At 50.4% G+C, this 25289-nt stretch overlaps 1 long non-coding RNA gene across 3 annotated transcripts; it reads left to right on the top strand.

Moving 5' to 3' along the window:
* The first annotated feature begins 3789 nt into the window (after positions 1-3789).
* Positions 3790-25159, top strand: LOC123456427. Of its 3 annotated transcripts, XR_006634529.1 has the most exons (6): positions 3790-3960; positions 6434-6573; positions 18237-18428; positions 19038-19122; positions 22654-22767; positions 24342-25159. It is a non-coding gene; the product is annotated as an uncharacterized LOC123456427 (long non-coding RNA). The 3 variants fall into 3 exon arrangements; XR_006634527.1 differs by lacking the exon at positions 19038-19122; XR_006634528.1 differs by lacking the exons at positions 6434-6573; positions 19038-19122.
* Positions 25160-25289: the final 130 nt, after the last annotated feature.

Raw genomic sequence — 25289 nt, 5'->3', positions numbered from 1 at the left:
TGGGGAAACCCTAGCCCGGGGGCTTTCTGAGGCAAACAATCATTTAGTCACTTGACATCAGATAAAGGCGGTGTCCGTTTCTCTAGAAACAGGCATTGTGTTGTGAGGTGTCTCGGACAGGTTTTGAGGAGCTCATGACTAAAGGTTTTTTTTTTTTTTTTTTTTTTTTTAAGTCAGCCCTTTATTTCTTTTGAATTTGTTTTAGGTCAGGCTCAGGAGGAAAAACAATTGGAGAACTAGTTTAAATTTTGTTATTGTTCCTACCTTTATAAAGATTTGGGAAAAAAAGAAAATGACATATAATTTAAAATGTTAATTTTGCACTGATTGCAAAAGCCATTGGATACAGATCCTGGTTTTAGGACCCACTATATATATATATATATATATATACATATATATATATATATATATATATACATATATATATTGTTGTTGTTTAGTTAGTTGAGAGAGAGAGATAGCGAGAGAGAAAGGATGGGCGCACCAGGGTCTCTAGCCACTGCAAATAAACTCCAGACGCATGCCATACCTTGTGCATCTGGCTTCACATGTGTACTGGGGAATCGAACCTGGGTACCTTGGCTTTGCAAACAAGCGCCCCAGCCACTAAGCCATCTCTCCAGCCCCCGCCCCCACCCCCGCCTCCAATATATTTGTTACAGGAGCTCTCGTGCAGCTGCCCGCAATGCTGATGATGTAGGTGGCGTATGGCGCCCGTGGAAGTGTGCGCACACGGTCCAACCCGGAGTAAGAGCAGCTCACAGTGAGGCTATGGGGATTCAGGAGGAGGCAATGGCTGTTCTCTCGCCTGACGCTCACCTGTGGTCAAGGTGACTTCTGCAGGAAGACGGCACCCAAGGCACAGAGCCTCTGCTCGGAATGGAACATGTGCCTACTGTGGAAACAGGGGGATGGCTTAAGTTCCCAACTATGAAGAAAATTACTTCAACTGCGGTGCCAAAACATTCGAGAGGACAATGAAAATGACCTTGGGACGGTTGTAGGTTCCTTCTCACACGAAGTCCAAAGTCCCATACTGTGCCTTTAAAATAGATGAAAACTCCAACTCTTCAATCTTTGGGTTTTCCTTTTTGTTGTTGTTCATTATTTATTTATTTGACAGTGACAGAGAGAAAGAGGGAGAGAGAGAGAGAGACAGAGAGAGAGAGAGAGAGAGAGAGAGAGAGAGAGAGAGAGGGAGGGAGGGAGGGAGGGAGGGAGGGAGAATGGGCACACCAGGGCCTCCAGCCACTGCAAACGAACTCCAGATGCGTACGGCCCCTTGTGCATCTGGCTTATGCGGGTCCTGGGGAATCAAGCCTCGAATCGGGGTCCTTAGCCTTCACAGGCAAGCTCTTAACTGCTAAGCCATCTCTCCAGCCATTTTTTTAATGAGCTTTTTGTACAGTGTCTCATTTATAAACTTGTCCCCAAAATATTAAGTCTGTGAGTTTTAATCTTTTTACCTGTTTCCAAATAAGAGATAAGATACTTGCCCACATTTTCTAGTTTTTATACACATTAACAACTTTGTAATGAAGAGGAAAATACTTAAGATTGAATATTCTTTTTTTAAAATTTTTATTAGCATTTTCCATGATTATAAAAAATATCCCATGGTAATTCTCTCCCTCCCCCCAAGATTGAATATTCTTAACAACACTCTCATTTTCTCCTGAGCAAAAATATCATGTACTAAGTTATTTTTTGTTGTTGTTGTTGTTGTTGTTTCTTTCAAGGTAGGGTCTCACTCTAGCCCAGGCTGACCTGGAATTCACTATGGAGTCTCAGGGTGGCCTCGCACTCATGGCAATCCTCCTACCTCATGCTGGGATTAAATGCATACACCACCACGCCCGGCTTTCATGTTCTAACTTCTAAGCTTGCAGAAGCCCCATGAAATACCCTAAAAGGATAGTTACTCCATTCTAATGAACTTTTTGTAGAAAGTTCCTGTAGCTTACCTGAAAACGGTCTGGCTGTTCCATCTGTTCCAAGGGAAGGGAAAGGGAGGTTTTCCAGCAGCAAAGCAAGGGATAGAGGGAACAACAGAATCATTTTCTATGAACTCCATAGCTGCGTCTACCAGTCAAAGCCCTGGGGACGTAAACTGGAAAGTCGACTTTTTGGCCTTGTGGTCACAGCACATGCATTTCTTTTGTGGCCTGTACAATGCTCATGTTGCCTGCCGGGGGTCAGGGACTGGTCTAAGGTTGTTTAACCCTTGCGCTGGCAAGTGATGTTCCAATGAAGACCAACTGGGGCCTCATTTTAACGAATGCTACAAGTTCCAGTGTTAAAACGTGGCTCAAATTGTTAAAACACAAGTTTTGTGAGATTGCATGCACATTAAGTCTGGCAATGAGTAACCTCTTGGGGCCAAATACTTTGGAAAGGGAAATTGGGAAGTGAACTGCATGCAGAAGCTGTGGGAGGGACCCGAGAACGCCCCAGGCTTGTCTGGTTGAGATGAGGTTGCCCGATCTTGGAACCACTTGGCACTCTGAATTGAGTGTGGGTTTCTCACTCGCCTTACACATGTTATCAGCTGCCCGGTGTATTCAACACGACTTTGGTCAGCGAGACTGTATAATTATTTCTTTGTGCATGTGTGTGTACGTATGGTGCATGCATGTCACAGTGCACGTGTGGAGGTCAGAGGACACCCTCAGGATGTTGGTTCTCATCTTCCACCTTGTTTGAGACAAGGTCTGTCTTGTTTGCTACTGTGAACACCAAACTAGCTGACCCACGAGCTTCAGGATCCTTGCAACGCTGCTTCCCACTGCCACAGGTGCACTGGAATTACAAATGTATCCACCTCTTGCTTGCAGCTTTATGTGGGTGTGCTGAGGTTCCAAACTCTGGTCAGCAGGCTTGTAGAGCAATACCTTTAACCACTGAGCCATCACCCAGCCCCATTTAACTATTATTTATGAAACCCACACCAGCAATTCAAAAAGCAACTAAAAAAAATTTATTGCACCGGGCGTGGTGGGGCACGCCTTTAATCCCAGCACTTGGGAGGCAGAGGTAGGAAGATCGCCATGAGTTCGAGGCCACCCTGAGACCCCACAGTGAATTCCAGGTCAGCCTGGGCTAGAGTGAGACCCTACCTTGAAAAACAAACAAACAAACAAACAAACAAAAAAAGAGGAGAAAATGCCCTTCAAAAACATCTTAAAACGCAACTTAAAAGGACAAAGCACGTGGTGAAAGTTCAGTGGAGCGGCACTTCTTGCTCTGCACGGGCGGAACCAGAGCGCCGGGGCCGGAACCAGAGCGCCGGGGGACAGCGGGGGGGGGGGGGGGAAGGCTGCCCGAGCGGACCCGCAGGGAGACCCGGATGTCCGGCGGCGCGTCCTTCCGCCCGCGGCGCCGCCCGCCCGCACCCGGGCTCCGAGGCCTTCGCCGGCGCGGGCGGAGCGGGAGGGGCGTCCGCGGACACGGCGCAGGTCCGCCTGGAGGACGGCGGCAAGCTGCGCGACCCGGCGACCCCCGCGCGAGGCGGGGCGGGCGCCGAGCGGCAGCTGCGCGGAGCTCTCGGGCCTGCGCGGGACCCCGGTCCTCGTGGCCCTGGGCACCGAAGCGGACCCTCCAAACCCCCCCCCGTCCATGCCCAGGCACGACGACACGACCCCTCCCTCCCTCCCGCCCGCGACCTGGCGGACGTCGGCGGCCCCGGCGGGGCGGGTGCAGGACGCGGGGCCTCGCCGCCGCGCGCTCCGACGGCCCCTGCAAGCCGGAGCGGCTCCCGGTGGCCTCCGTGAACCGGACGAGGCAAGGGCCCAGCCCCCGTCGAGGGCCTGCTCCCCGCCCGGTCACTCGTCCGTGCCGCGCTGCCAGAGTGGGGCATGCCCGTGTCATCGCCGGCCGGGGCTCGGGCCGAGTGCCCAGTGCCCGAAAGGAGGACTTTCCAGGAAGAAGGGCCGCGCTCAGGTCCTCTGGCTCCTACAGGTGTGTGCCTCAGGCAAAACGGCCTTCTTGGTCTCCATCCCCCTAGAGGGGCAGCATGTGGTTTTGGAGAAGGATCTGCTTGGCATTTATGTATTTATCTGGGAAAGAGAGAGAAATAGGCGGGAGGGGGTTGCGGGTGGGGAGAAGGGGCATGCCAGGGTCTCCAGCCACTGCTAATGAACTTCAGATGCATGCGCCCCCGAACTGGAATCCTTTGGCTTTGCAAGCAAGTGCTTTAATCACTAAGCCATCTCTCCAGCCCCTATTTATTTATTTTTTGGGGTAGGGTCTCACTCTAGCCCAGGCTGACCTGGAATTCACTATGTAGCCTCAAACAGCGATCCTCCTATCTCTACCTCCTGAGTGCTGGGATTAAAGGCATGCTCCACCAAGCCTGGCCTTTAATTTTTGTTTATTTTATTTTTATTTATTAGAGACGGAGAGAGAGACACAGAGAGAGGGGGGGGGGAGGGAGGGGGGGAGGGGGGGAGAGAGACAGAGAAAGAGAATAGGCACGCCAGGGCCACTGCAAATGAGCTCCAAATGCAAGCTGCCACCATAGGCATCTGGCTTAGGTGGGTTCTGGGGAATCAACTGGGTCTGTATGCTTCGCAGGCAAGTGCCTTAATCGCTAAGCCGTTCCTCCAGCCAAGGATCTTTTTATTTATTTATTTACTTACTTACTTTCAAGGTAGGGTCTCACTATAGCCCAGGCTGACCTGGCACTCACTCTGAAATTCCAGGCTGGCCTTGAACTCACAGCAGTCCTCCTACCTGTCCTTCCAGAGTGTGAACTGCTGCTTCTCTTCTATTTTCATTTATGTTTTATTTTCTTCTGATATGACCCTAATTACAGTACAGGTCACACTGGACAGTAACCTGTCCTTCCTGAGTGCTGGCGTTAAAGATGTGAACTGCTTCTCTTTTATTTTCAATTCTGTTTTGTTCTCTTCTGATATGACTGTAGACAACGACACAGATCACACTGGACAGTAACTGTACACTGACTTTGGTGATTGTGTGTGTGTGTGCATGCGCATGCGTGCATCAGTGTCAGTGATTTTGAATTCTTCCAATCCGTGATCAGGAGACAGTCAGTAGAACGTTATTAATATTTGCTATATAGGATTGGTCTTTTGAAATTTTATTTGAGAGGACTCACGAAGCCCAGGCTGGCCTCAAACTCATGGTATAGCAAAGAGTGACCATGAACTTCTTCTGATCCTCTTGCCTCCACCTTCTGCGTATTGGGATACAAGTGTGCGCTGCAGTACTTGGTTTTATGCGGTGCTGGGGATCAAACCCATGACCTTGTGCATGCTAGCCAAGCACTTTGCCAACTGAACTATTTCCCTGACCTTTTTTCTTCTCCCCCTTCCCTCCCCCTTTCTTTCCTTTTTTCTCCCCCCTTTTTCTCCCTTTTATTTCTTATTTTCTTCCTAGACAGCAGTCATCATTGACCCAGAACTCACTAAGCTTGCAAGGGTTCAACAAATTAATTGGAATATGATCGTCCCTTTCTTGGTGTTTGTTGTCTTTGAGGAATTGGTTCTAGGGCTGACTCATGCCAAAATATAAATGCTCAAATCCCTTATTGAAATGGATGTAGGGGGACCTGGAGGATGGCTTAGCGGTTAAGGTGCTTATCTGTGTAGCCTAAGGAACCCAGGTTTGATTCCTCAGTACCCACATAAGGCAGCTGCACAAGGTGGCCCACTCCTCTGGAGTTTGCAGTGGCTAGAGACTCTGGTGTGCCTGTTCTCCCTCTCCCTTCCCTTCCCTCCCCCCTCCCCCTTTCTCTCTCAAATAAATAAAATAATTTGTTTAAAATCTGGATGCAGGGGCTTGGTGAGATGACTCAGTGGATAAAACACTTGCTGTACCTGTGTGGACTGGAGTTCAGACCTCCAGCACCCACAGAAATGCTGGGCGGGCGTGGTTTCCATCTGCACTTCACACTGGCTGGGTAGACCAGCTGAATCTATAGGCTCTGGGCTCAGTGAGAGACCTTGTCTCAGAAAGAAAGAGGAGAAGAGCAAGAGAGAAGACAGCTTGTGCAGACACTGAATACCATGGATAATGAAATGGATACAGTATTTGCATATAGCCTATATACATCTTCCTGTATACTTAGTTTATTTTTACTTTTTTTGTTTTTTCTGAGGTAGGGCCTCACTCTAGCCCAGCATGACCTGGAATTCACTATGTAGTCTCAGGGTGGCCTTGAACTCACAATGATCCTCCTACCTGTGCCTCTTGAGTGCTGGGATTAAAGGCGTGTGCCACGGTGCCCGGCTTTATTTTTACCTTTTGATACAGAGCCTCAGGCTGGTCTTGAACTTTCTGGCCCAAGTGGTCCTCCCACATTAGCTGTTTGAATAGCTGAGACTAAGGTGTGCGCCACCACAGTGGGCCTAAACATTCCAGTCTTCCAACTACTGTTTTTGAGATGGGATCTTGCCTTGTTTGCCAGGGTGATCTCAGACTCCTGGCCTTGCTGGACCCAGTGACCCTCGCTGTCCCAGCCTCCAGAGTCCTGGGACTACAGGTGTTTGACAACACACGTTCTCCTGTGCACTTCAGCTCTTGAGGACTTGTAGCACCTACTGCAAGGTAATCCTGTGTGAGTCCGCGCTTGGCCATGTGGCTTGGGAACAGCAGGAACAAGTGTGCATGGCTTCAGCACAGGCATGTATTTTCCTCCCCTGGATATTTTCCATTCACACAAGAAACCCTCGAAGCAGAAGCTGCACATTCAGAGGGCCACATGCATCTCCACCCACCCCGCCCACCTGCTGATCCCTATAGCCATGAACTTGGACAACTTAAAGAGAGAAAAAGAGGAGGAACTTGGGCAGGTTGGGAGAGGAAGGCAGAAAGAATCGGAAAACCAGGTCCAAAGGCAAAGGAAGAAATGATAAGAAGTAAAGATAATAAGGATGAGGCCCAAGTTCCCTCAGAAACCACTATTTATTCACAAATGGGAGAGCTCAGGTCTCCTGGTGCTGGCCTCAATCCCAGGAATTTTGTAGGCCAAGGCAGGAGGATCACAAGTTCAAGGCCAGCCTGGGTAACTGAGACATTATCTCAGAGATTTATTAGGATTTATTAAAGAGGAAAAAGAATGCTGCTCAGTGGCAGACCACATACCTAGCATGTGTGAGGCTCTATGTTCCACCCCAGAATCCCAGAAAAGTCTGCTTTTGTGTCCTGGTTATAAACATAGTCAGGAGAGGGGATGCTTTAACCACCTGAGGACCCAAACCCTTGGGAGGTGGAAGCAGGAGAATGGTAAGGTTGGAAGCCTGGCCACAAAGTGAGGGTAATCAAGACAAACAGACAAGCTCATAAAGAACCCCCTCCCCCTCCCCTCCACACACAGCTTGCCACACAATTACACAAAACGAACTCTGAAGTATGAAGATACAGGGAGTTTTTGGCTCTCCCTCCCCCCATGAGCCACGAACCATGGTGGGCACGTCTCATCCAGCATAATGCATTCTTTTTTAATTTTTTAGTTTTGTTTGCAAGCAGAGAGTGAGTTTGGGCACACCAGGGCTACTTACTGCTATAAAGCAACTTCAGATGTGTGCCACTTTGTGTCTGGCTTTATGTGGGTACTTAGGAGTTGAACCTGGGCCAGTAAGCTTTGCAAAAGCAAGTGACTTTAACCACTGAACCGTCTCCAGCCCTCCAGTAAGGCATTCTTTACATCCAGAAAGACGATGCCATATTTAATATTTTGTCTCATGCTAGGCGTGGTAGTACATTCCTGTAATCTCAGCACTGGGGAGGCTGAGGTAAGAGGATCTCTACTTCGAGGTCAACCTGGGCTGCATAGTGAGACCCTTTCTCAAAACAAACGTAAATGAAAAGTAACAAAAATTAGTACCAAAAGTATTTTTGTAAAGCAATTTTAAGAGCTTTGGTTGAAGGAACATTCAGCAGCTACAGTGTGGAATCCCCAGAAGAGACGGAACGTTCTGGATTCTCTGTTACTTCTTCCACATGTATGTCAGCTGCATCAGCTTGGCTCAGTATGTCATCCTCAGTTCCACAAGCCTAACCCCTCACATATCTGTTTTTCATCACCAATTCCTGGCAGCTCCTCTAGCTCCTAGAAATGAATGCCCTGTGTCCTTATAAAGTGTTCAAGTCCTGCCTATGTACTTGTTTCTTAGAGAAACTGCTCCTGACTTGAAGAGCTAGTCAGTGTATCTGTTAGTCTGTTTGTGTTGCACTGCCAGAAAGCCTGAGGGCACAGAGAGGTTTATTTGGCCCATGGCTTCAGAGGTTTTGAGTACATGGGTACTTGGTTCCGTTGCTTCTAGGCTGGCATGTGTGGGCAGAGCAGCGTGGCAGGTAGCACATAGAGCCAAGTGGCTCGTCCCATGGCAGACAGGAGCCTGAGAGCAAAAGGATGGATCTGGGGGCAAGAAACACCCCTCAAAGACGTACATCCACTGATCCGCCGCCCCCACTAGGCCTCACCTCATCGCCGGCACATTGATAAGGTCAGCACCCTCATAATCCAGTCACTTCCTCAAATCCCACCTCTGAGCATCGCACTGGGGCCAGGAGTCATTCCATATCCAGTCACCTCCAAACCACACCAGTGTGTATAGAGGCATGCTGTGGCTGTGGGTTATAGAAGGACGGACGCAGACTCACATGCGCATGTAAACATGGGCATTGGGAGTGTGTGATTAGGGTGGTGCACATGCCTGGGTATGTGGTGGTGTACAGTGCCTTGTGTATACTTACTTGTATTCTAAAAATACTAGGCTGGCTTGTCATCACAGCACTTGCTGTTTCTAAATCAGTTACCTGAGTTTTCTGTGACCGCAGACGTGGAACTACATCTGTCAGATTTGATCTTTGTTTAGAAACAGGCTTTCACTGACACAGCCGCCCTTGCACTTTCAGCAGGCAGTCCTGTTTCTAGCTAGACGGATTGTCCTGCTCGTATCTTAGTCCCGCTTGGCCGAATATCTCAGCACTGCTGGAGCCGAAATCTCTGTTTCCTTTTCATTCTCTTGACTGGTGTTTTATACACTTCCTCCTTCCTGTAAACTTTAGAATCAACTTGCCAGGTTCTATAGGGATTTTGATTGGATTGGTGTGCTCTCAGAGTAGAGGAGGGCTCAGAGTATTACTCACAGAGGCCTCCATAGTCTGACGTCTCATTGTCCAGGGTTTCAGTTGCCTGTGGTTTGAAAATACAAAATGGAAAATTCCAGAAGTAATTCCCAAGTTTGTATCACATGCCATCCTTAATGGAGTGGTGAAGTCTCAGGCCATCCTGAGGAGAATGATGGGGCCTCAGGTCCCCTATCTGCAGCATAAGGCATATCCTTGTCTGGTGTGTTAGGCTGTATGCACAGCCTCCCCCGCTGGGCGTCAGCGTCAGCGGGTGTGGGATTAGATGTGTGGGTATACCAAGGGTCTGCGTTCTGGTAATCTTTATTTTATTTGGCAGTGGGCTCAGAGTGCAAGATAATGGTGCAATTAGGATATGCCAAAGATGGTAGTGCCCTGATGCTTCAAAACCACCTTTCACAAAGAGAGAGAAGGCAGGAGGTCACGGTACAGGCCTGCAATCCCAGCTCTTTGGGAGGCTGATGCAGGTCGATCATAACTTGTTCAAGGCCAGCCTGGGTGACTTAATGAGGTTTGCTGAGATTTACAGTAAGATTTTAAAACGATTTTGAGATGAGGTCTCACTCTTTAGCCAGATTAACATGGACTATGGCAGCACTCCTGCCTCAGCCTCTTGTGATTGGGGTCATAGATGTGAGCCACATAGTCGGCTGAAATGTTGGATCTTTAAAAAATATTTTTCAGGCTGGAGAGATGGCTGAGTGGTTAAGGGGCCTGCCGCACAGCCAGAGGACCCACATAAAGCCAGATGCACAAGGTGGCGCATGTTTCTGGAATTCATTTGCAGTGGCTAGAGGTCCTGGCACGCCCATTCTCTCTCCTCTCTCTCCTCAAATAAATACATAAAATATTTTACTACTTTCATTTATGAGAGAGAGAGAGAGAGAGAGAGGAAGGGAGGGAGGGAGAGGGGGGAGAGAGACAGACATAGATAATGAGCACTCCAGGGCCTCCAGCCACTGCAAACGAACTCCAGATGCATGCGCCACCTTGTGCATCTGGCTTTATGTGGGTCCTGGGGAATTGAACCTGGTTCCTCTGGCTTTGCAGCAGGCCCCTTAACCACTGAGCCATCTCCAACCCTGAAATTCTGTTTTATTGTTTGTTTGAGCATGTGTGTGTGTGTATGTGGTCATGCACACACACGCTCATCCCAGAATCTTAAATGATAGTCGTGAAGTGCAGGAACTTAGTTGGAGACATGTCACATAGCCTTTTGCACCCTGGAAAACATGACGTTGGTTGATATTTTTGTGTTTTGAGGCAGCATCTTGAAGGAATCCCGGGAGGGGGACCCCACGCTCTGCCCGGATATGGTGACACCCCAAATCACTCACGAGAAGCGGTCTTGATGCAAACTGCAAGAGGATTTTATTCCAAGCGCACTGGGGCCCACAGTCGTACACCGCACAGGGGTAGAGGACTGCAGAGCCCCGAATGCAGGAACAGGACAGTTTTTATAGGGTTTCTAACAAAGCCTGTGCATTAGACCAATCATTTTTTAATATCAGGAGCCCGCAAGGTGTTAGCCAGTCAGTTTGTGCCACCCCATAGTTTCTAAGCCAATTAGTTTATGACCTTGGTGGTCAGCATTTGCGCAGGTCCTTGGGTGGGAGTAGCAGAGTGTGGTACCAGTCTCCTATGACCTTGGAGGTCAGCCTTTGCGCAATTCCTTAGGTGGGGGTAGCAGAGTATGGTATCAACCTCCTATGACCTTGGTGGTCTGAGGCAGGCTGCTACAACTTATGGTGCGAGCTACTAAGGCTTACAGTGTGAGCTATTAAGGCTTATAGTGTAAGGCTTATAGTGCAGGCTATTTACAGAAACCAAATAAGTGGTTCACTTCATTACTCATTCCCATCCTTTTGGGCTATCTCATGCCCTTTTTACCTAGTTTTATATTAGGAGCGGGCTCTGATATAATGATATAATGATATAATGATATAATGAGAAGAGGGATTCTTTACTTGCTTCCAACAGAGAGTAAAGCCTGGAGTTTGAGGTATGCAGGGGGCCCGCTTAAGCTCCCCTTGGAGCGTGATAGTATTTTGAGCTTCTGAATTCTTGGGCCTTTCAAGCTCACCCTGTAGCCCAGGTTGGCCTGGAACTTAGTACATATCCCAGGCTCATCTCAAATTCATGGCAATTCTCCGGCCTCAGCTTCCCAGGTGCTGAAATTACAGGCGTTGAGCCCCCGTGCCAGCTGACCTGTGATTTGGTGAGTAGTGTTTAGCACTGCTCCTCTATGCTTGTAAGTGACGGAGTGAGTTACAGCAAACACAGGAGTCTTGTTTCCAGCCGAGCTCTACAATATGGTTTTACTTGTCTGCACTTAGATTGCATCTCAGGAGTCATGGGATGTCTGCACATGTAAAAGCCTGTGTGACTGTGGAGTTGCTTTCCCTGCGTGCTTCAGGGAGAAGGAGCTGTCGCACTGTGTCTGAGGCTGGCTCAGACCTACAGCCCGGGCTTGTCCTGAGAACTGGGCTGGGTACGCGCTCTGGTTGAAGGAGCAAAGAGGACAGCCAGGCAGTGGAGAGAGAGACACCACCACATGGCTGCTGCCATGACATATCAGCCTGGAGAGCTTTCAGCTGTCCCTTGTCCTTGCAGCCGAAACCACAACGTTCTCAGATCATCTCTAGAGTTTGAAACCTCGGGAGACTGTGTCCTTCTGGGCTGTTGTAGCTGTGAGGCCTGGGACCGTCCAAGGAGAGAAAACTGCTGCTGTTTTGCCCTACTGGAGTCTGGCCGAGGTTATTACTCGTTGTGCCCTTCACTTCCTGGGTTTCCCAGAGGTGACAGGCAGCACCAGTGGCCCTGCCCCCTGCTCCCTGGGAGAGCTTCGCGGCAGAGGAAGGGGAAGAGCGGCGGGGGCAGGGCGGATGGCCTGCACGCTGCGGATTGCCCTCTGGGAGCCCGTGCGGGACCTCTGTCTCGCCAGGATCCTCATTTCTCTGATGGTCCTCACAGGGTCACATTTCTGGGGTGGCCTCTAGTCATATCCTGTGGCCACTTCTTGTTTCGCACGTCCCAGCACCTCTGTGACATCGGTCTTCTTGACCCCATGTCCCAGCCACTTTAACACAGGGCTAGCCTCAAAGCCACTCTGAGCTCTGACCTGCCCGCCGTGCTGTGTGTGGCTGGCAGTCACCCTGTAGCTGTCAAGCACACTTCCTGTGATCAGCTGTTTTGTTTTTGAAATGGGGTCCTTTTTTCTTCAATTATTATTGAAAAGTTACGGCATCTCAATTTGTTTTTATTATCTCTCTTCCCCTCCCTCTCTCCCTTGTGTTCTCAACCCCAGTCTTTGTCCTGTTGCCTTCCCTCCTTCCGCAACGTTTTCTTTCTCCCTTCTCACGGGCCTTTCCAGTTTTATAGCCCATAGCCACCCTCACTTCCAGTTATGTACATACATGCATCCTTAAGAGCAGGGTCTGCACGTGAGACAGACCATGTAATTTTTAAAAAATACATTTTATTTATTTATTTGAGAAAGGTGGGGGGGGGGAATGGACATGCCAGGGTCTTGAGACACTGCAAACAAACTCCGAATGCATGTGTGCCCTTGTACATCTGGTTTATGTGGGTCCTGGGGAATCGAACCAGGATCCTTTGCCTTTGCAGGCAAACGCCTTAACTGCTAAGCCATCTCTCCAGCCTCCATGTAATTTTTAAGAGACAGGATTTTGCTGTGTGGCCCGAGCTAGCTTCTTGCTTCCTTAAACTCCTGCCCACCTCCCAAGTGTCAGCTCCCCGAGTGCTCGGCTTATAGGCTTGGCCGTCACGCCCAGCAGCTCTTACAGAACTAAACAGTGTCCTCCCCACTTTTGTGCTGGGCCTTGGGCAGGCTAGGCACAAGACAGCCTTTTTTTTCCCCCTCAAGCTAGGGTTTTGCTGTAGCCCAGGCTGACCTGTAATTCACTCTGTAGTCTCAGGGTGGGCTTGAACTCATGGCAATCCTCCTGTGTCTGCCTCCCAAGTGCTGGGATTAAAGGCGTGCACCACCACGCCTTGCAGGATAGTGTTTAAGTGACTGAGGGCTTGGATCCACACTTGTACTGCTCCTGAGGAACGGTACAGCGGGGGGAGCTCCTTTCAGGACCTTGGAGAGGAGGCCGGAGTTTGTGGTTTAGGCCCAGAGTCCATGGCGTGATGACAGCGTAGATGAGTAAGAAGCCAGCCGGCTCGTGGTGAGAGACTGAGGCCCGGCCTGTGGGAGGCACTGCCCAGTGAGCCGTTCACAGTTACTCCCTTGAAGCCAGCCGGCCCGTGGTGAGAGACTGAGGCTCGGGCCGTGGGAGGCACTGCCCAGTGAGCCGCTCACAGTTACTCCCTTGAAGCCAGCCGGCCCGTGGTGAGAGACTGAGGCTCGGGCCGTGGGAGGCACTGCCCAGTGAGCCGCTCACAGTGACTCCTTTGAAGCCAGCCGGCCCATGGTTGAGACTGAGGCCCGGCCTGTGGGAGGCACTGCCCAGTGAGCCGCTCAGTGACCTCTTTGTGCAGTGTTCACCTGACTTCATCGTGTGACAGGTCCTGTGCTCTTCTAGTCCCCACTCCAAAGAGGCTCAGAGCACCTCAGATCTGGTCACCTGTCCTGGCCACTGCTGCTGAGCAGTGGAGCGGACGGTTCCCTGTGCAGGCAGGAGTTCGAGCCCCAGTGGCCTCAATTTAGTACATGGTTTGTTTTTAGGTGGTGAGTCCATCTCAGAACACATCCAACCTTAATAAAGCATTTCTCTTCAAGTGAGTGTGAGCATGTTGGGGTCTTGAGAAATGGAGTTGTTTATTTTTCACTGGAACCCCTTGCTGTTTGCTCAGGCTGGAGGAACAGTGCAAACTGTGCTGGTGTTACAAAATCGACTATCTGTGTGCCTTTGGGAGGCAAAGCCAGATTGAAGCTGGGGAGCCCAGTGTTTATTTATCAGCATTATTTCCTCTGTTTCCCCAGGTTGCACACGCAGCATCTTGGTTGGGTGTTAAGGACCATTGGCAGTGGGGAGCTGAGTAGCATGAACCAGGGCCCCCAGTCACTGCCACCCTGGTGAAGGTGGCTGGCATGATCAGAAGGCTGGCTAGACTCCTGGCAGCGTGAGGCTGCTGAAGAGCATTTTCTCTCTCTCTCTCTGATTTGAAAATAAAACAAACCAAATTGAAAACATTTAAATAAGCCTCCTGGGCACTGTGATGGAGCTTAGCTTTTTTAAAAAATTATTTTTATTTATTTGTGAGGGAGAAGAGGGAGGGAGGAAGAGGGAGAAAATGGGCGTACCACGCCTTCCAGCCACTGCAGACCAACTCCAGATACATACGCCACTTTGTGCATGTGTCTTACGTGGGTCCTGGGGAATTGAACCTGGGTCCTTCAGCTTTGCAGGCAAGCACCTAACTGTTAAGCCTTCGCTTCAGCCCAAGCTTAGCTTTTTGGTAGATCTGCTAGAGCAGCGGAGACTGTGAGAGAGCATCTTGTGCCCTGCCGTGTTTTCTGATGAATGGTCGATCTTCATTGCTGTGGGCATTCCCAGGGGAGGGTGGGGATTCTGGGCTTGCTCCTGGCTCTCTGGGGCTGAGACTGAGTTGGATCTCTGATTGGTGCTTGGGTCTTTTTCTGTTCTGTTTTCTCTTTGCACTCCTCTCTCTCTCTCTCTCTCTTTTTCTTACTGTAGCCCAGGCTGACCTGGAACTCACTATTCCCCCAGGCTAGCCTCAAAGTCACGGAGACCCTCCTGCCCCTTCCTCCTGAGCGCCTTAACCACTGAGCCCTGTACCCTCCTGCAGTAGACAGCTTCAGGTTGCTGGGATGAACTTCCAAGCCAGGCAGGGAGGAAGGGAGTTATTGAAGCTTACAGTTGAGGGGCAGTTCTACGGTGGTGGAAGAAGCTGACCTGCTTTCCCAGGTCCACATAGCGAAACGCCAGCACCATCGTGAGCAGGCACGCTCCAGGGACTCCACGCACAACTCATGCTTTGCACATTGTACACTGGAGTTTCACATTTGCTCCAAGTGCACCTTACGGCTGGACCCTAGGACCCGTCCACAGTGACACCTCTGCCAGCCAGGAGGCTGCACATCTAAATTACAAGCTTGAATAAAACTCCTGTATCTGTTGGGGGACATCTATTCAAACTATCTCCCCTTTGTTTCCCTCTTATTTCTTATTAGTGTCTTGTTGCTCTAGCTAAAACAGCAAGCACTGCAGTCAGTAGCAGTAGAGAGAGTAGACATCTGTGTCTTGTTCCTGATCTTGGTGGAAATGCTTTAAGTTTTCTCCATTTAGTACGAAGATGGCTATTGGTTTGTTGCTTATAGTCTTTATTATATTGAGATAATACTTCTTCCACCACAGTTTCAGTGTTTATATCATGAAAGGATGTTAGATATTGTTGAAGACATTTTCTGCATCTATTGAAATGATTCTGTGATTTCTGTCCTTGAGTGTTTATGTATAATGTTTTATGTTTATTGATTTGCATATGGTGTACCACCCCTGCCTGCCTGAAATAAAACCTACTTGATCAAGATGGGTGATATTTTTGATACATTCTTAAATTCTGTTTGTGAGTATTTTATTGACAGTTTCCATGTCTATATCCATCAGAGATATTGGTGTCTAGTTTTCTGTTTTTGTTCTACAATTAGTGTAATGCTGGATTTGTAGAAGGTGTTAGCGAGCATTCCCTCCTTTTCAACTTTATGAAATAACTTGAAAGCATTGTTTTCAGATCTTTTATAAAGGATCTGATAGAATTCTGCAGGGAGCCCATTTGGACCTGGTCTTTTTTTTTTTTTTTTTGATTGGGATTTTTTTGTTTTGTTTTGGTTTTGGTTTTTCGAGGTAGGGTATCACTGTAGTCCAGGCTGACCTGGAATTCACTATGGAGTCTCCAGGTGGCCTCGAACTCACGGTGATCCTCCTACGGCGATCCTCCTACCTCTGCCTCCCAAGGGCTGGGATTATTATTTTTAATTATTGTTTTAATTTTTTGTTTGTTATAGATCTATCTATGTTACTTAGTTTAACTCTGATAGGCCATGTGCATTGAGATTTTCTAATGTGGAATAGAGGCTTTTGAAGAATGTCCTTATGGTTCTGTCAGTTTCATTGCTGTCCTTTGTAACATCTCCTTTATTGTCTCTAATCATATTGATTAGGGTCTTCTCTTTCTTTTGGTTAATTTTGCTAAGAAGGGTTTGTCTCTCTTATTTATCTTGTCAAATGACCAACTCACCAATTCTTTTAATTTTTTTAAAATTTCTGTTTCATCAATTTATGGCCTGATGTTGGTTTTTTCCATTGAGTACTTCTGGGTTTGGTTTGTTCTTGTTTTTTCCTAAAGCCCTCAAGTGCACTATTAAGTTATTTACTTGAGAATGCTCTGTTGTTGCAATGCAGATATTTAGAGCTATACAGTTTCCTCTTAGGACTGCCTTCTTTGTGTCTTCTTGTTACATTGTGTTTTGTTTTTATTCAGATTAGGAACTCCTCCTCCTTTCTTTCTGTCCTCCCGCCCCGCCCCCAACTCTGGTCTCTCTCTAGCCCCGGGCTGACCTGGAGTTCACTAAATTGTCTCACGGCCTGCCTCTGCCTCCAGAGCGCTGGGATTAAAGGCGTGCGCCACCACGCCCAGACCTCCTATTTTTGACCCATTCATTCAATAGTGTGCTATTTAATCTTCAAGAGTTTGTGTGTTTTCTGCTTTCTGTTGTTAATTTCTAGCTTTATTGCATTGGAGTCAGATTAATTACAAGTAATTATTTCAGTTTTCCTAAGTTTGTTGAGATTTTCTTTGAGTACTAATATGTGATCAGTTTTAGAGAAAGTCCTATGGGCTGCTGAGAAGAATGCGTGTTTTGTGGTTTGTAATGTTCTGTAATGTACTGTCTGTTAGGTCTGCTGGGTCTGTGGAGTCACTTAGCTCCATTGTTTTTCTTTTTGTCCAAACGACCCGTCTTGGTGATGGTGGGTATTGAAGTCATTGCTCTCTGGCTTCATACCTAGTGGTGAGGCTCTCCCCATTAAGTTGTTGTCAGGTGTGGTGGTCACAGGGACACAGAAGTAGCTGGTTCCGGGGCCAAGATGCGTGAAGGCTGCTCTTTTTTATTTCTTTCCAGTTTTGCAAAACAGCAACAAGTTTATTTCAGTTGGTTGCCGAGCGTGGGCGAGGTAGGATTTCTCTTGGGGCTTAGAGTCTCTGCCTGCCTGCCCACCCACCACCACCACCGCCACCTGGGTGAGAACCGCTCACCTGGAGCAGTTGGGGTCAGCCCGACCTGCGTGGGTCTGGCCCTGCCATTGCTCAGTCAAGGCCTGTCTTCTGTCTAAAGGGGCGTTTGTACAGACCGCTGACATCCTTCCTCGTCACGTCAAGCTCTGCGTCACCTGTGGGTGGTGATAGTTGTGCTGCTTTGTGTAGGGGTGATAGCGAGGGCAGGCGCAGGTGGAGTTTGAGTGTTTGGACCTGCAGCTGTCGGTATGACGACAGGCAGAGAAGAGTGCGATGAGCCACGGCAGAGGCCGTCAGGCTGACGAGCGGGATTAGACCTTGTCACCCTGACCTGCCTGACTGCACGTGCTGACACGGACGGTGTGTCATCTGTCGGCAGAATGGCCCCCAACTTGAACAGCTCATCTCCTCAGCCATCCAGTGTGTAGGCCTCATTTTGCCAAACTTCATCACCCTTCTTTAAAAAAAAACATTTTTGAGCTGGAGAGATGGTCAACAGTTAAGGCACTTGCCTGTAAAGTGTAAGGACTGGGTTCAGTTCTCCACTACCCATGGAAAGCTAGATGCACAAGGTGGCACATATGTCTAGAGTTTGTTTATAGTGACTAGAGGCCCTGGCACACCTGTCCCCCCCCCCCCCGCTTCTTTCTCTCAAATAAATAAATAAATATTAAATAAAAAAATCTAAAAAAATTATTTTTTATTTGACCGAGAGAGAGGGGAGAGAGAAACAGAATGAATATGGCTGCACCTGGCTTTATATGTTGGTACTGGAGAACTGAACCCAGGCCATTGGGCTTTATAAGCCAGCACCTTTTACTACTGAGCCATCTCCCCAGCCCATCATCGCCTTCATAGAACCGACTCTGTGACCTGTGTCTCTCTTTCAGGTCTAACTTCAAACTCGTGGCTGTCAATTCAAAAGTCTGTGTTATTGGAGGGCAGGCCATGTCCAGCGTTGAGCACTACAGTCCAGAGCAGATGCCTGGAGTTTCATGACACCCTTACCAAGCCCTCTGGCTGAGGTCTTGCGTGTGAATGTAAGAGGAAGATTTACATCATTGGAGGTCACACCGCCAGAGGTAAGGGTCAGGGACGCAGACTGCTCACATGCAAGTCACAGTGGCATGAGGCAAGGTGAGGGTACCAGGGGAAGCACTGTGTGCCCCAGTTTGATTTTATTACACACCAGACACTAAGGCTTTACCTATCTGAAAGGAAGTGATTCCCGGTGGCAGGGGTGGTTTGGGCGGAAGGGGCTTTTGATAACATTATTTGGGCATGACTACCAATCCAATGGGGGAGGGTGAGCTACGAAGAAGATAGGAGAGAGAGTGAGTATGGATGCACCAGGGCCTCCTGCTACTGTAAACAAACTTCAGATGGTCCTGGGGAATTGATTCAGGACCTCCGGACTTTGCAAGCAAGCACCTTTAACCACTGAACCATCTCTCCACCCTGAAAATATGTGTGTTCTTTCTGCTTCTGGAAACACAGCCTGTAGTCAGCTGCTGGTAAACTGGCCAGGTCTGGTCTGTGCCCATTGCTTAGATCACAGCCGTTCTCAGTGGCGGGCGAGCTGGAGCGGAGCATTAGCTTAGCATCCTTCCCCAGCACGGAGTCTGGCTCATTGGCTGCAGAGCTGCTGGAAGCTCTTGCAAATCTTTTGTTTTCTCCCTCTGCGCACACAGCATTCAGGCCAAGACTAAGGCTCTGGAGCTGTCCATGTTTCACAGGAGGTGCAAGAATTAATACAGAGGTCTTCCTTCTTGATTGGTAGGTGGATTACAGTGCGTTCATCTGGACGTGCATGCTTTTTATTGCACATGGTGTGCAGTTTATACTTGGAAGTAAAACTTTTCTCCAAGCTTTCTGCTTCTGTATTTGATAGGGAAATTTCAAGAAAAGGTAGAAAGCAGCAAACTCAGTGGCAAGAGGGGCGGCGCTGGGCGGGCGGGAGGAGGCAGCTGTCTCCAGGGCTCTCTCGGCTCAGGAAACGTCTGCATTTGGAATGTCTGATGGGTGGAACCGTGACACATGTAGAAAAAGTATCACTGCACTCTTGGGTGTTTACACACTCAGGGAAGAACTGCCAGTGCATGTAATGTTGCGAGGTGACAGGTCAGTCCTCTGTGCTGCCACACAGGGCAGGACAGAGCTCTCCAGCCCTTGGTGATAACAGACACGAAGGAAGGAAAGAGACCCTGTTAGTGGCAAGTGGGGGACTGCCTGGGATCTTGTGAAGGGCAGAAACACACATGCTGAGGTGGAGATCACCCGTGAGCTTGGTCATGTCTATACAGACTTTCCCAAGGAAATTCTGAGGGTTGGGAGGTGGGCATGTCTTTGTGGGGTTAGTCCCCTGCAGGGACCTGTGTGTCCTTGTGCTGGAGTAGAGGTAAAGACAGAGGTGGGAGGCCCTGCAAGCCGGGAGCCTGCCCTCCGGTGTGCTCATGGAGCTGTTCCCAGCACCCTCAGGTGCCTCCACTGAAGGTGACGGGATGGCCAGCTTTTCCTCTGTAGATAACTGAGAAAACTGAGTGTCAATTTGGAGGTCAACTTTATGTGCTTAGACAAGTGTAGCTTCACCCCATACCCATGTCTGTTCCCGGGGAAGTGGCGAGACGATTCACCTAGTAAGAGTTACTCTTTTCTGGGTGGAAGGGAGCTTTTTTTGTTTTTGTTTTTTTCAAGGTAGGGCCTCAGTATAGTCCAGGCTGACCTGGAATTCATTTATTTGAGAGCAACAGTCACAGAGAGAAAGAGGTAGAGAGAGAGAGTGGGCACAAGGGGTTCCAGCCACTGCAAACGAACTTCAGCTGTGTGCGCCCCTTGTGCATCTGGCTAACGTGGGTCCTGGGGAATCCAGCCTTGAACCAGGGTCCTTAGGCGTCACAGGCAAGCTTAATTGCTAAGCTGTCTCTCCAGCCCAGTGGACTTGGTTTTTTGAGGCTCTGGATCCCAGGCTGTTTTGGAACTCACTATGTAGCCTAGCCTGGCTTTGAACTCACAGTCCCTTGCCTCAGTCTCCCAAGTGCTGGGATTATAGGTGCACACCGCCATATGTGGCTGTCCTGTGGAAACGCAGACTTTTGGTTCCTCCCTGGATGTAGTGATGTGGGCTGTAGCTGGTGGATTATAGGTGCACACCGCCATGTGTGGCTGTCCTGTGGAAACGCAGACTTTTGGTTCCTCCCTGGATGTAGTGATGTGGGCTGTAGCTGGTGGATTATAGGTGCACACCGCCATGTGTGGCTGTCCTGTGGAAACGCAGACTTTTGGTTCCTCCCTGGATGTAGTGATGTGGGATGTAGCTGGTGGATTATAGGTGCACACCGTCATGTGTGGCTCTCCTGTGGAAACGCAGACTTTTGGTTCCTCCCTGGATGTAGTGATGTGGGCTGTAGCTGGTGGATTATATGTGCACACCGCCATGTGTGGCTGTCCTGTGGAAACGCAGACTTTTGGTTCCTCCCTGGAGGTAGTGATGTGGGCTGTAGCTGGTAGCCTAGCACATTGCACACGTGTGCTTGACTTCTCTTCTAACCAGGCGCCACTGAGCCCTGGCCAGGGCACTATAGTCAGAAAAGAGCCCTGCTGACGGGGTCCCTAGCTTTTCCACATCCTGGCTGAGAAGATGGCACGAGATTGGACCTGGAAAACTCTGAGGTGCTTTGAGCTTCACAAGCCACCACCGGTGCGCTTTCCCTTCTCGGGCCACCCACGGTGATGTCTGTCCTGGACTCCCAGTGCCAGAAACCACGATGGGATGGTTAGGTGCTGGCCGGCCGGATGTTTGTGTGAGGACTGAAACCCAGTGTCCTAAGCTGAAAGTGAAAGCGCAGGTGCGACTGTCCTCTGCAGCCTTCCTCTCTTGTCAGCTTGCCTCGTGTGTGTCCTAGTAGTGCTTCAGGCAGGTCGGCCTACCCGTGCAAACGGCAGCAGACAGAGCAACCCGCAGAGCTTTGTCAGCGTCTCGGCTTACTCACTTCAGAGAGAAAGTCTCGCACGACGGAAGCGTCCACTTGACATGTAAAGACTGCAGATGGTCCCAGCAGCTCAGGCAGCATGTGGTGGAGAGCTTGTGTGGAGTGAGGGACGATGACCAAGTTCTCAGAGGAGCTGCAGGCCTGCCACTGAGGGATGCCCGGGCAGGGCGCTGGCTTCCCGTGTTCTGAAGTAGGGCTGGTGACGACAGATGGGAAGCCAAACTCCCTTGTTCCGCGTTGTTCTAGGATGAGCTCCTTTGTTGGTTTTTTGAGGTCGGGTCTCACTCTAGCCCAGACTGACCTGGAATTCACTATGGAGGGTCATGGTGTCCTTGAACTCACAGCGATCCTCCTACCTCTGCCTCCCGAGTCCTGGGATTAAAGATGTGCGTCACCACACCCGGACAGGATGAGCTTTGTCACAAGGAGGTGTGGGTGTGCATGATGGTCAGGGCAGTTTCGAGAGGGTACTGATTCCGAAGTCTGTGGGCACAAGACCCTGGGCACCCTCAGGGCTTGGTTGCCCATCACGCCCTCCAGAGACGGCTCTGAAGCACACAATATAGCCCAGGCTGACTCCAAACTAGTGATCCTCCTGCCTCCGTAGAGCTGAGCTGGATGTCAGCCTTTCAACACGCCCACCTGCTGGCTGTGGAGTGCTTCACTTGCTAGTGGGTCATGGGTGGAGCCTCCGCTTCCCCCCCCCAAGCCCAGTGGTTCCTGCCACTGATAGTTTTTTGTTTTTTTTTTTAATTATTTATTAAAAGAAAGAAGAGGAGAGAGGGAGAGAATGGGAGCACCAGGGTCTCCCACCACTAATAAACTCCAGACACATGTGCCACTTGGTACGTCAGGATTTACATGGGTACTGGGGAATCAGATGTGGGCCATCACACTTCGCAAGTAAGCTCCTTTACCCACTGAGTTCCATTAAAAAAACCACAAAAACACTTTTATTTATTTACGTGTGTGTATGAGGGGTTGGTGCTGGGACCTTTTGCCACTGCAGATGAACTCCAGACACGTGTACTGCTTTGAGCATTTGGCTTGGCGTGGTATTGGGGAACTGGACCTGAGCTGGGAGGTTTTACAAGCAAGGGCCTTTGACTGCTGGTCTTCCCAGTCCGACTGGGTGTTTTTGTTGCTTAACAGCAACAAACAGAAAGTTCATTTCTTCTGAGAATTCAGAACCTTTTTCATGCCAAACGATTCCATTGATGCTTTGAGAGGAGACCATTTTTAAAAATTAAAAATAGAAAGCAAAGCTAGATTGTTTTGAACTTCATGAGCGTTTTTAATTATTTTCTTTGTTTTCCAGAGCTGAGGACCAAACCCAGGGCATGGCCCATGCTAGGCAAGCTCTCTGGCACTAAGCTTTATCTCCTTTGAGACAAAGCCTCCCTAAGTTGCCCACGCTATCCTTGAATTTATGGTAAGGTTCCAACAGGTCTTGAACTTGGGATTGCCTGTGTCAGCCTCCTGAGTAGCCTTGGCCACACAATGTTTTTTCTAAAAGAGAGGAGGCAGAATTTTCCTTAGAGAAAGTAGTCATCAGTTGAAAATAAAGGGGGCTGGGAAGAACGTTCAATGGCAAAGGCGCCTGCAAACTCTGGTGGAGCTTGCCTTCCAGGTACCCACGTGAAGTTAGGTACAGCATCGCTCACCCGTGAACAACGGGAACTGGGCCGGGAGAGGCTGCGAGCCCGAAGCTGGGGTGGTGGTGTAGCAAGGGAGACCCTGTCTGCGAGAGCGGAGCGGCCCAGCCGCGCTCAGTGTCTGACCCTAGCGCAGGCTGACCTGGAACTCAGTCGTCGTGGCCCAGCCTCTCCCGGGTTGGCATCACAGGTGTGTGCCACCACACTGGGCTTTTCTGTTCTGCAATTCCGAGGCCCTTGCCTGGGGTGCTGAGGGGCAGTAGGGGTGCCGTGCAGGTGGGCTTCGTGCCCCGCCCTGCGGCTTCCCTGAAGGCTGGCCCGCCTTCGCCATTGCAGTCACCGCTTTCTGTGTTTCAGGGCGCCAGGGAGCCTCCTGCAGCACTGCCGGGACCTGCGGGGGAGGGGGAGGGGGAGGGGGAGGGCAGCCGCCAGAGCAGACCAGACTGCGGGGGCGCAGGGGAGCGGGGGGAGGGGCGCAGGGGAGCTGGGGGGCGGGGCGCAGGGGAGCGGGGGGAGGGGCGCAGGGGAGCTGGGGGGCGGGGCGCAGGGGAGCTGGGGGGCGGGGCGCAGGGGAGCTGGGGGGCGGGGCGCAGGGGAGCTGGGGGGAGGGGCGCAGGGGAGCTGGGGGGAGGGGCGCAGGGGAGCTGGGGGAGGGGCGCAGGGGAGCTGGGGGAGGGGCGCAGGGGAGCTGGGGGCGGGGCGCAGGGGAGCTGGGGGGAGGGGTGCAGGGGAGCGGGGGAGGGGCGCAGGGGAGCTGGGGGAGGGGCGCAGGGGAGCTGGGGGAGTGGCGCAGGGGGGAGGGGTGCAGGGGAGCTGGGGGGAGGGGAGCTGGGGAGAGGGGCGCAGGGGAGCTGGGGAGAGGGGCACAGGGGAGCTGGGGGCCCTCCGCTGCCTGCTGCTCCACTCCGCGCGCTGCTCTTGAAGCAGGGGCGCGAGGGGGAGAGCCAGCCCAGCGCTGTGCCTATCAGTTCCCCGGCTGCCTTCCTCTGCCCCGCCCGACCCACGTGCACTCCAGCGCCCTGACCGTGCTCCTCCCCGTCGGTCCGGTCCGCTTTTCGGAAGCCACGGGGAGGCCGCCAGCACCGCTCCTCCGAGGGCGCAGGAGCGGGTCTAGCTGCGTCCCGTGTCTCGTGTGCTTGAGGACTGCACGTGACGTGGCTCTCACAGGTGCACTGGAAGGCATTGCTCATTGTTCAAAGGACGGAGTGTGGACTTTAAAGGGAAGATCATCATGGTATTTTAAATTGAGCCTTAATTGGGGAAGAGGGGTACCAAGTAAGAAAAGGCCACCTTTAAGAGTTACTTTTATTGAGTGCACTTTGCTTGTTTCTTGTTTGTGATTTAATTTTAGCTTGGCACTTCGGTTAGCTTTTGAACTGAAGCGACGGCCGCAGTTGCTCATGTGACCTGGAAGGAGGGGAGAAGTTCCGCAGAGTGAATTGGCCTCTACCGGTTCTGAATTTAGGTCCGATGTTCGCCTTGCCCTGGTCAAAGCTCAAGTAGTTCTCCCGCCAGCACCGGTTCCGTTGAGTCAAAGCTCCTGCCAGTCGGTCGCAGGCCCGTGCACCTCAGAGCACGTGCAGGGTCCGTTCAGCTGTCCCGGCACTTAAACAACAGCAGCAGTAAAGCGCTGGCCGCTCCCGTGGGCATTCCCTGTTGACTGAAGAGTGTGTCTGCCATCTCATAGTGCCCGGGTCACTGGCATTCCATCGTCACTCATCAGTGGGTACAGTGGGCAGAACTCTGAGGAAAGCAAGCAATGCCTGGGGCAGGTGCTCTTGGAGTGCCCCCAGCAGCCATCACCACCGTGGGGTGCAGGGAAGCTGACCCCAACAGAGTCCTTCAGGGTTTTCTTCCAGCTCTGCCTCTTACAGTGAACCTGGGGCTACTATAAAGAGTCCTGCTGCGCAGCTTCTCAGGGACTTAAAAGTCAAAGGAGTAAGCCTTTAGTGTGGATATGGTGACAGATCTCTGTACCTTGTCACCCAGTCTGTCAGTAGTTGTTATTCAGTCAGTAATCTGCTTCTAACACTGTTTAAAGATTTTTTGTTAATAACAGGAACATATCTTGATTTTAGTAATATTGGTCATTTTTAACTCAAATGGGTATAAAATGTGATATCTATGATTTATATCTCAACTGTACCAAAAATAAAATATTTAATGCAACCATGTGAGTCTCTTCTTCATAAATGATGTGCACCACGTGCCTCCCAGTGTGCGGGAGGAGACGACCTGCATGTCCAGTCCACCTCTGGGAAGCCTCCTCCCTTCATTAGGAGGGCACGATACTTCTCCT

Source organism: Jaculus jaculus, chromosome 22 (genome assembly GCF_020740685.1).
Source record: "Jaculus jaculus isolate mJacJac1 chromosome 22, mJacJac1.mat.Y.cur, whole genome shotgun sequence".
NCBI classification, from domain to species: domain Eukaryota; kingdom Metazoa; phylum Chordata; class Mammalia; order Rodentia; family Dipodidae; genus Jaculus; species Jaculus jaculus.
This window is presented reverse-complemented; position numbering and strand designations above follow the sequence as displayed.